Consider the following 11,350-nt stretch of genomic DNA (forward strand, 5'->3'; position numbering starts at 1 on the left):
GTGGCCTGTTGCAAACTAGTCAGGGGGGATCAGCAGGCACTGGGGAAGTCCCTGTTCCCCTGACGACTGCCAGGAGTGACCAGGAATAACAGTCACAAGCTGGCAGAGGGTAGATTTAGGCTAGATATCAGGAGGCGCTACTTCACAGTCAGGGCGGCTAGGATCTGGAACCAACTTCCAAGACAAGTGGTGCTGGCCCCTACCCTGGGGGTCTTTAAGAGGAGGTTACATGAACACCTTGCTGGGGTCATTTGACCCCAGTAATCTTTCCTGCCGTGGCACGGGGGCGGACTACATTATCTACTCAGGTCCCTTCCGACCCTAGAAACTATGAAACTATGATAGACAGATGTAAGGATGAAGTAGTTCAAAAGGCTAATATTGTCTTGAGGGAGAACATTAAGGCAGGGAGACAAGAACCACCACATGATACCAGTATAGCTACCTCAAAAGCAAGAGAGAAACATGAACCATAGAAGGAAAACAGATCACTAAGGAAATATGCCAAGCAATACCAATACAAAAGCCAATTCAGACAATCACAAAAAATAAGATACTTAAAAAAAATAAAGTTACAACTCATAGCTAAATACAACAAGAGATTTTATACACGTCTGACTGAAAGAGAGGCCAGGGACATCGTGTGTCCACTCCTCCAGGGTAAAGGTGAGCTATTAATGGAAAACATAATGAATGTAGATGTGGTCAATGACTACTTTGTTTCAGTCTTCACTAAAAAAAAAGTCAGCAATAAGACAACTAATAACATTAATATAAGCAAATACGGTGAAGACTTACATGGTAAGTAGCAGACATATCAAAGGGCCTCTGGGTAATTTAAATGCATTTCAGTCATCAGGATCTGATGAAATTCACCCCTGAGTGCTGATGGAACCAAATCTATCTGATAGGGTAACTAGTTTGTGTGCTGGCATGAAGGGCACCTGTACTTGACTTCTTTTATTGTGGAGAAGCTGCTGCACATCAGCTTCCACGCAGCTTTTGACAGAAGAGGACCTTGATAAAGGACTCCCAAGGCAACTGGGGATCTCACTGTGCTGCAGCCTTCATTTGCCTTCACAGTCATCGAGAGTCTAACATCTTCTTCAACCTGCTTCGCTACTGAGGACTTGTCAACTTCTGGCTAGAGGCTGGGCAGCCTTATTATTGTGGCAACCTGTACTTGCCATGTCACCGCACTATTAAAGGATATATGTGGCTTTTCAAGATGGAAACAATTACCAGCTGCTGTCCTTGCCAAATTCTGGTGGTGCTGCCATTGCTAGGTCTGTGCAACTGCATATTCATCAGAGTTAGCCCTGCTTATTTCTAGACCTGTGTGAATAGGCAAGTATTTATATTCGGATTTGGATTCATCTGATTCATATTTGTCCGATTTGATTCTGAGATCCAAATCACTTTTCTGATTTGATTCGGCTGAATCGATTTGGAAAACATTCAGAAAAGATTCGGCGATATGGAGATTAGACCATAGGGTATAGTGGTGAATCAATTAAATATCTATAACTTTGTTGCTTTTTGGCTGATTCACATGAAACTTGTAGAGATGGGGAATGCTGCTGAGAGCATGAAGCCTGCTAAGTTTCAAGGTGATAGATAAGGGGTTTCTGCGAAACTGCACCTCAAATTCCTGAAAGCAAAACTCGTGTCACGTGTGTGTGTTAAGCCACAGTGGGGCGAAAATTGCAGGGATGGTAGATCCTACTGTGGCCACAAAGCCTACCACGCTTCAAGGAGATAGGCCGGTGCTCATCACCTCCACTGCCTGATTTTGGTTCAGCCACAGGGGTTACAATGAAACCTAGATGGAGGAGCACCTGAAGCCTTTTCCTCACCTGCCTCCCATGGGTGGGAGAACAAAGCAAGCCCTGGGCTGCTCCTAGTGCAATCGCTGGCTCTAGGCCAAGCAGCACGAAAAGGACAGCCACACACACCCAAAAGCACAAGGAGACACCTGCCTCTGAACCAGGGACTGGGCCAGACCCATGCCCTCAAAGAGCCAAACCTGGGACAAGAACCCAACCCTTTTTTGCCTGAACAGGAACTTGAACCCTGAGATTAAAAGTCTGAAGCTCTGCCAACTGAGCCACCCAGGCCACACACAGTGCAACAGCCTCCCTCTCTTTGCCATGCTGGCCACCTGGCCCCAGGCCCAGCCAAACAACCTACCCGACAAGAACTCCTTCTGGCTCCTCTGGCGCTCTCTTGCACAGAGGAGTGCACACTTTTCTCCTCCAGCTGGGTTCCAGCTCCTGGCACGGGCAGCCCCTGCCACATCTCCACACCACTGCCCCTGCACTCCCCAAACTCTGCCCAGAAGACTCCTCGCTCAAGGACATGCCTCCTTCACAAGGGCTCCCCCAGCTCTTTGGCCACACCCACGCACAAGTTGTCACCTGACCCAAGTGGGAACCAGGGCCCCTGCTCAAGAGGGCTGGGGCAGCACCAGGCTCTGATTTCTCACAAACCCAAGGCCCGTGCTTGTCGTCCCACAACACTATGGGCTTGGGGGGCCATGGAGACTGGGGCAATGGGTGACTAAACCTCCCTGCTCAGGGCCATGCACCCGCCACAACCGGGCAATGGCCCCACCTGCCTCTGGAGCGGGATAAAAGGGGCAAATTGGATTAGATACTATGGCAATGTATTCAGTGCAAATTTATATCATTTGGCACATGCAAGAATGGGACAGTAGCAATACCGTAACAGGTGAAAAGACACCAAGATACGGGATATGCAAACACAGAATAGGAGATCAAGTTGGAAGATACTGAGAAAAACTTTCTCACTAGGAGGGTGGTGAAACACTGGAACTGTTTACCTAGAGATGTGGCAAAACCTCCATCCTTGGGGGTAATTAAAGCTGGGCTTGACAAAGCCTTGGCTGGGGTGATATGTTTGGGGATGGTGCTGCTTTGAGCAGGGCGTTGAACTAGATGATCTCCTGAGGTCCCTTCCAAACCTAATTCACTCTGATTCTATGAGTCTAAGATTGGGCTGAGCGAAGTGGGAAGCAACAAGATGTAAGCAGTAATGAAGTAGTTCAGGATAATGAAGGGGATGACCAGACCTAGCATTTAATGTTAGAACACTGAGAGAGAAGGTCAAAGTGAAAATACATGGAAAAAATGACAAAAGAAACAGTATAAAATAGAAAATGAAGAAAGAATATTTTCTGTTTTAAAGGAGCTTGCCATCCTACTCCTCTAGTGTATTTAGTATTCCACCTTACTTGCTATTACTTTGAGGCATATCATGCTATTTATTCAAATTTGTCTGAAAGTGATTTTGCATACAACTTCATTAACGCTATATCCCCTCTGTCCCAGTTCATTCTATTCCACAGTTGTTTTCACATTGGAACTCCTATTTTTGTCTTATTATCACGTCTTTCAGCTTTTTCTTTGGAACACTACATTGGTTTCTCTTTTTCAGTCAATTTTACATATTCTCCTGTTGTCCATTTTCCTACTTTTCTTTTTCAAATATTCTTGTTTCCATGTATTGTAACTGTTCGTATTATCCATATTTCAGTTTCTCCTCACATGTATCATTTTGATTTGTCTTTGAAACTCCTCACCATTCAGTTCTCTGAAGGGAAAATTAAATGGAAGCATCGGAAGAACAGAAAAACTGCTTAAGATATAGGAAAAGTAGCTCTCACCAATCTCATCTGGGAGGGAATTGTTTGAACTGTGGTGAGAGAAAGTCTCAAGAAGTAAGGGAGGACATGCTGTAAGATAGGTTTGAAGTCTTACCCTTTTTTGTTTTTCTTTTTTTCACCTTTCACTTGAAACACCTTAGAAGTTTGATTCTGAAATTGAATATTTATGCATGTATACCATCTTGTAATGTACATAAAAATATAAGAAGTGCCATACTGGGTCAGACCAATGGTCCATCTAGCCCAGTATTCTGTCTCCAACAATGGCAGAAATAGAAACAATAGAAGGAGAACATTGAGCATGGAGCAATCTGTCCCTCTTCTATATCTTCCCAAGAATCCACCATTATTGGTTTAGAAATGCCAGAGGAAACATATACAACCATTCAGTTCAATAGCCATAACACGCTTATAAATGTTTGCTGTTATTCAGTGGTGGAAACATATATATCTTGATCATACATGAGTATAGTACATCTCTTAATGATCATCATGCCCATCTACTGGAAAACTATACATTATTTTCTCTTCATATATAAAGAAATTATTTCTTTACTTGATTGCTTTCAGTCCTAGAATTGTTGCTAGTGGTCATTATTTGCATTGATATATGCATTAAGTTTATTAGTTTCCTGTGTTTTTTACTTCATTTCAACTTAATACAGCCATTTCTGGACTGAACGCTTACCATGCCTGGCAGTGGCATCCTGCAGCATGCCACATGGCTCTGCATATGCTACTGGCCAGACATATAGCAGTACAGCTGTATTGCATGGTGCCAAGAGCAGGCTAATGAGCACTGATGCCCAGCGGTGCTAATTAGGTCACCCTCAGCTCTACATAGACCTAACTGTATTGCTTCACACAGAGCTATACAACGTATTTGAGAGTCTTGCTTCCAGGCATGCTAAGTATGTGGTCCAGAAACAGCCACACATTACACGCAGAGAAAGTCTGTTCTTCTTCCAGTTGCTTCTTCTCTGACCCACACAGATCAGAAATGTCCATTGTCATCTCTGATTTCCTCCCATAAAAACTGTCAGTTCCTGTTCCACAGATATCAACTATATCGATGACAGAATTTCCAAAGCATTAACTCTAATGTTAGCAGGGTTATACCTGAGATTACAATCTATTACTTTTAGATTTATGAGGATTTGTACATTTTAAAATTGTACTGAAAACATAATTTGTAGAAGGGAGCAAAAAAGCTTGTCTTTACCTGTGGATATGCTATACAGAAAGACTGCAGTTGAAAGTAAGCATAAAATCTCTCAATGGAGCTATGTAAATTGATTTCTAGGCTAAATATGATAAAAAGAAAAATTGTAGCTTAAATTATTTGCTTTTTATATTATTATTTCTTGATTACACTCTTTTTGTTCTTATTTTTTTAATATTTGAACCTTTAAGATCTCCTATGCAAACATGATAATTTTCTACGTACAGAAGACATTTTGCGCTGTTATTAATGGACCAAACTATCACTATATCTAGTAGAGTTATTAGAAATATTAGATACATGTTTAGAATTGCATTGTAGAGGATATTTAATTATCACAAATGATTCCCAGTTTAAAGTTTTCCAGAGAAAACTCTGAGCCATTAGTGTCCACTAAAAAGCATAAGGAAGTGCTCTTTTGGCACTGTACCCAAAGAAATTAAAAGCTAAAGCCTGACAAACAGCCTGTCTGTGATTTGATGCCTGGAGTCTACTGCCACAAGAGGTAACAAAAGCCTATTCTAAATGAACAAAATTAAAGGTCATGTTCATTTTGTTGCCAAACAAAGGCACTAGCAATTTAAGACTTCAGACTTTACCAAGACAACATATTTTTTTAATTTAATTTGCAGAGAAATGCATTAGTCTACACTGTTCCAGTAATTTTTTTAATCCCTTCAAGACACTAGATTAGTGATCTGCATAACATCCCCCCCATCAGTGAAAAACTGGTCTTTAGCAACAATATTGGCAGACTTTACAAACCCTTTCCAGGATTTGCCATCAAAGAGAATGAGAAGGGGAACAGAAAAACACAAAAGGCATCTTTATAACAAATGACAGGATAAAGAAAATATAGCACCCACTGACCTTATTTGGAAGGATATTGTAGTTGACATCTGCTACTCAGCCTGTCATAATCAAAGCTTCCAGGAGCTTATATTAATGTTTTATTACACAGTCCTATCTTCACTACATCTTAAAGTCAGATAATATTTTAGCTTTATTCTCTGTCTTCAAGAAACAATGAGAAGTTGTCCACTTAGTTAGCAGTGCTCCATTAATCTGAAGCTGAGAATGTGAGGGGTCATGTTGGTCAGCATTAGAAATCAGGAAGTGCCATCATCTGGAATTACGTTTATTTTGCAATGCAGAAAGATACTCAGGCTGCAATAAAAATGTACTCAGACTGAATTTATATCTTTGTACACGGTTTTTTTTAAACACTGGAGTCTGTAATATGTCTCTGTATGCTGCCTGACTTTCAGAGTCATCTTGTAAACAAGGTGATTTCATTTCCATTAGCAAGCTAACCCACTGAAGTGTAGAAATATAGTAGCATTACTATAAGCCACATAAGGCATTGTAAGGCCTAAACATGGAAATAGGGAAATTAACACAGGGCATGTAGAGACATTACATTTAAACCAGTCTAAGTGAACTTAGGTAGATCTAAACCCATAACCATACAGAAGTTTGGTACACATAGACCAGTCTAAAAATGATGCAAGTGATCTAAGATAGACCTGGTGCCAGGTACACTCAAGTGAGATCAATTTAGGTTAGACCAATGTATCAAATGTCTGTACTGTTCCCCTATCAATTCAAGTTAGACTGCTGTCCTCTGGCATCCCAGACTGCTTTGTGGCCCCCCTACCAGGCCCTCATAGGGAAGTGTGTTAGTATTCAGCCTGCGCTTGTCTGCTCCAGCTGAGTGACCTGCAGGACCCACCCACCAGGCTATCCTGGTGCTCAGTAAGCACAGCCCCTTTCCCCAGCCCACCTCCTGCCTCCAGACATCTGTCAACCACAGGTAGGTAGCAGGAGGAAGTGAGAAGTCTGTCTCCCTCATAAGCCCTGGGACTTGGGCATCAAAGTTCCTGGGCTGTGCCCCCACACCTCCAACATCCCATCACAAAGCACCCACAACATACAGACAGAGCCCAACACTGAGCCCAGGAGAACCCCAGTGCTTAGGACCAGCCCCTCAGACCCCAACCCTGGCACTCATGATGATGATGGGCAATCACTCATGAATAAGTAAGAGTGTCTTCCAAAGATCTTGATAGTGAGTCTGCAGGTGGCTCCATAGTCCAATTCTAGATCCACATGTCTTGTCGCAGTGAGAACAGGTGTTTCCGGAAGGGATGGGCACTGTGTTGCTGTGTTGGATGTTCTAATGTGCTTTTCACCTGTTCCTCTTTTTCTCTTCTGCCTGACAATGAGCTGTTCCAAAGTGTTGAGGTCCCTCCCAAAGAGCCTTCCTCCATTTGGGTTGGTCCTGAGCAAGGATCTTCCAAGTTTTGATATCGATGTTACACCTCTTCATGTTTGCCTTCAGGGCAACTTTGAAGTGCTTCCTTTGCCCTCCGCTACATCACTGACCTTCTTTCAGCTGTGAGAAAAAGATTCTCTTTGAAAGGAGTCAGGCATGTGAACAACATGACCTGTCCTGCAAAGTTGATTTTGGGTGATCATGGCCTCAATGCTGCTGGAATTTTCTTCGGCCAAGACGCTGATGTTTGTGCGTCTATCCTCCCAGCTAATCTGAGGGATCTTGTGAAGACACCTTTGGTGGTACTTCTCCAAGCTCTTGAGATGTCTTCTATATGTGGTCCAAGTTTCCCGAACCATACAGCAGAGCTGGAATGACAGTAGCTCAATAAACCAAGAGCTTAATTTCAGCAAGGATGTCATGATTTAAGAAGACTTTCTTAATCAGATGTCCAAAAGCTGCACTCTCACATTTCAAGCAGTGTAGTATTTCTGCGTCAATGTCTGCCTTTAATGAAAGATGGCTTCCAGGATAGGCAAAGTGATCCAAGTTCTTCAGCAATTCTCCATTGATTTGAATGGTGGTGGGGGGGAGGTTGTTTATCCATTTGGATCAGGTTGGTAAAGGACTTATGTTTTCCTGATGTTTAGAGTTAGGCCAATACTCCCATAGGCTTCCGAGAATACATTAAAAATGGTTTGAAGTAGGGCTGTGTGAAACAGCACCATTTCATTTCGACTTCCATTTCACTGTTTCGAAGGGGCAGTGTTTTGTTTCGCTATTTTGAAGCATTGTTCCATTTCATTTCATTGAAATGAAACTGTTTCACTATTTTGACACTGTTTTGACATTTTGCCCATAGGGGAATCACAAAAATGTCTATAATTTTGTCATTATGAAGCTGGGACCAGTGCCAGCACCTGAATTTGCCCAGCACTGCCTGGTTCCAGCCGGCAGTGGCAGCATGCTTTCATCCTGCACAAAGATCCCGGGGCCCATGCCCCCTGGGAGGAAACTGGTACAACCCCACAGCCCTTCCAAGGAGTGCAGGCCCCCAAATCTGCACACGATGACAGCAAGCTGCCACTGCTGGCTGGGGCCAGCAGCAGCACCAGTCTTCCCAGTGCTTGGCACAGGGTTTCAGCAGACTGCTGCTGCCAGCTGGGGAAATAGACCAAGGCTACCACCATCACCAGCTGGCAGTGACAGCCTGCTGTCATCCTGCATCATCCAGGGGCCCACACTCCCAGGAAGAGTTGGGGAAAGTAATCAGAGACCTGGGGGAAAGACTGGGGAGCTGGGGAATCCAAATGGGAACTTGTAGACTTCTGAGACTACTACTTGAACATTCCCCCAGGACTCAGTTTGATTTCCCAGGTCCCAGTTTGATTCCCAGTGCCCTGTTCGATTCCCCCAGCTCTCTGATTGCTTCCCCAGTTCTTCCCAAGGGGTGCAGGCCTCTGGATCTGCATGCTAGGTTTCAGCAGGCTGCCACTGCTGGCTGGGGCTAGCATCAGCACCGCAGTCTTCCCGGCACTCGACGCAGCCTGCACCAAGCAGCTGCTGCTGCTGCTCCCAGCCTGCAGCGGTAGCCTGCTGGAAACCTGTGCGCAGATTGGGGGCCTGTGCCTCCTGAGAAGAGCTGGGGAAATGATCTCAAACTCAGCATGTCCCAATCTTTTACCCTAACTGTCCTAGTAGTGGTAGCCTCTTGATAAGCAGACCCCACAGTATTTCTGGGCTTCATAGGGATCTTTGGCTTAGGTAAAAGAAGCATTGCTGCAGACCAAGTGGGGAAGGGGAAGTAGCGAAGGAAAAATATACCCGGTTACCACCAGTTTGACTATATAAGTTATTTATTGCTAAGCATATGAAATTTATAATGGTACTGATAGTAACAGACATGCAAGGGAAAACAAACAAAAACAATTACAATATTACCTTGGTTTAACTGAGTATTTGGGGAAACTTAGTTCAAGCTTAACTAACAGAATTTAGGTTCAGAAAGCTATGCCTAGAGAGAAAAAGAGAAAGAGAGAGAGAGCGAGACCTGGGATCTCACCATTCCAAGGCACTCGGGTGATTTGTTGACAAGCAAAGTTTCTAGCATGATCTTGGAAGGGAGACGATCTGTTTCTCTCAGCTTCTCAAGAACAGCAGCGGATGGTGTCAGATAGATTTCTTTCTTGAAGCACACTGTTCACTGCTTTACAGCTTTCTTATACCCTTAGTCCAGCCTCTTTAAAGCATTCTTTTAATTGTGTAAATCAAGAGGGTCCCAAGCCATAACTGACAGGGAGAATCCTGTTATATAAACAGTTTACATTCAAATGAATTACCTTTCTCAGCAACAAGGGTTATCTGGTTTGAAACATCTCAAGAAACTGATCAACAACCAGCACTTGTGGTCAGGGCTCCAACGGGCTGGATGGTGTGATGAACCCTTCACCACTGTTCAAATGTCGCCCATACCCCCTCTGACTCAGTCTCTTGCCTCAGCATTCCCTAACCCAGCAACCAAGTTTTAGTTAATCAAGTTTAAATAGGCCTCCCATACTGGGACCAGGGAATGTACAGCCCAAGATTCCTATTAAACTTTTCTTCTACTTTTTTCTGGGTAGATGGGGGGGAGAATAGAAAAAGTCCTTTGTAAGTCCAGCAAGCTGGGTGCCAAGGCTCCCTCAGGAACACAGAGCTGACAGGTAACATCAGTTCCTGCTTGCCACTCACAGGGAAAGATTAATTTGCACAAAGTGGCCAGAAGAAAACAAAAGCAATTCAGCCATACATTTGCCAGAGGAATTAAGCCAAAACACAGGAGCAGCTAATTGGGTCACATGCTGCACTCTGTGGCCTACTAGCAACTGCAACAAGCATCAGAAACAAAAGCTATTTTTTGCTATCCTTCCTTCATTTTTGTATTGGTCTTGTGTCCCTCAAGAAGAGGTTTTCTTTTCTGCAGGAAGAGCCCTGGATGCAAGGTTCTCTTTTCAACACACTAGGGGAAAAAGCAAACGAAGATTTCATTTGGAGCTCCGAGCGTAGACAGTGGTTCCTGTTGTCTTTAGCATGGGCATGCAGTTGGGTTACTTCTTTACCATTAAATGCAAAGACAGAAAAAAAGAGACTGAAAATATCATTGGCTTGGCAACTGATGCAACCAAGACCAAAAGCAAACAATGCAAACAGGAAAATCCATCTGGTGGGCATCAGAGGGCTTGCACTCCTTCAGTGCATGTGCCCAACCTCGCAGTGGTCACCCTCCAGCTTGGATTCCCTCCTTCTCAGGAAAAACCACGCTGAAAATATCATTACCAGAACAACTGAAGCCAAATGATGGAAGCAAGAAGTCTTCTGGGTAGGTATCAGAAGGTGTTACACCTCTCCAGAGCACATGCCCAGTTACATAATCCCCAGTTCTCCCATCTTCTCAGAAACTGGCCTGCATCTCTGGTGGGCAACCCCTGGCGGGGGCATGGCCCTCTGGACCCCACTTTCCCTAATTGATGGCAAGGCCCTACGTCTGCCAGGCCAGTGGTTGCCCAGCTGTGGTCCATGGGCTGGTGGCAGTCAGGGCAAGCCGGCTGGACTGCACCCACTCTGCTCCCAGAGCAATGAAGGGTGGAGCCCCCACATCCCAGAGCACCCCCTCCCCCGGCAAATGGACCCCGCTCGGTCCCATGGCACCTTCTGCTCTGGCCCCGCCCCTTTCGTTCTTTATGCAAATGAGGCGCGTAAGGCCCGCCGCCGCCTGTGGCCTCGCCTCGGACCGTACCATCGCGTCGGGAGAACACAGCTACGCACCCCCGCGCTCCCCCTACTGCGCGGCGCTGGGCGCGTGGTACTTCCCACTGCTGAGAACGGGTCCTCGCGGCAGCCCGGCTGCCGTCTCCGTGCCTATTCAGAAAGTCCCCGCCGGAGCGCAGCCACGGGGCTTGTCCCGCCTCTCCTGCGCCTTCCGAATAGCTCAGAGCCAGCTCCCCCCTTCCCTGTCCCGTGCGCAGCGGGCACGCGATCAGGCGGGCCACTGGCCAGCTCAATAAAGGCGGAAGCGGTCGCTAGGGCCCCTCCGGCGGTGCCGGGCTGACGTGGGCTTCGGGAGCGGCTGCAGCGGTCGGGCCAGGATCATGTGAGTGGCAGATCCTTTTCCCCGGCCTCCACCTCAGCT

Source organism: Gavialis gangeticus, unplaced genomic scaffold (assembly GCF_001723915.1).
Source record: "Gavialis gangeticus isolate Ggan-Ray unplaced genomic scaffold, GavGan_comp1, whole genome shotgun sequence".
In the NCBI taxonomy this organism is placed as follows: Eukaryota; Metazoa; Chordata; order Crocodylia; family Gavialidae; genus Gavialis; species Gavialis gangeticus.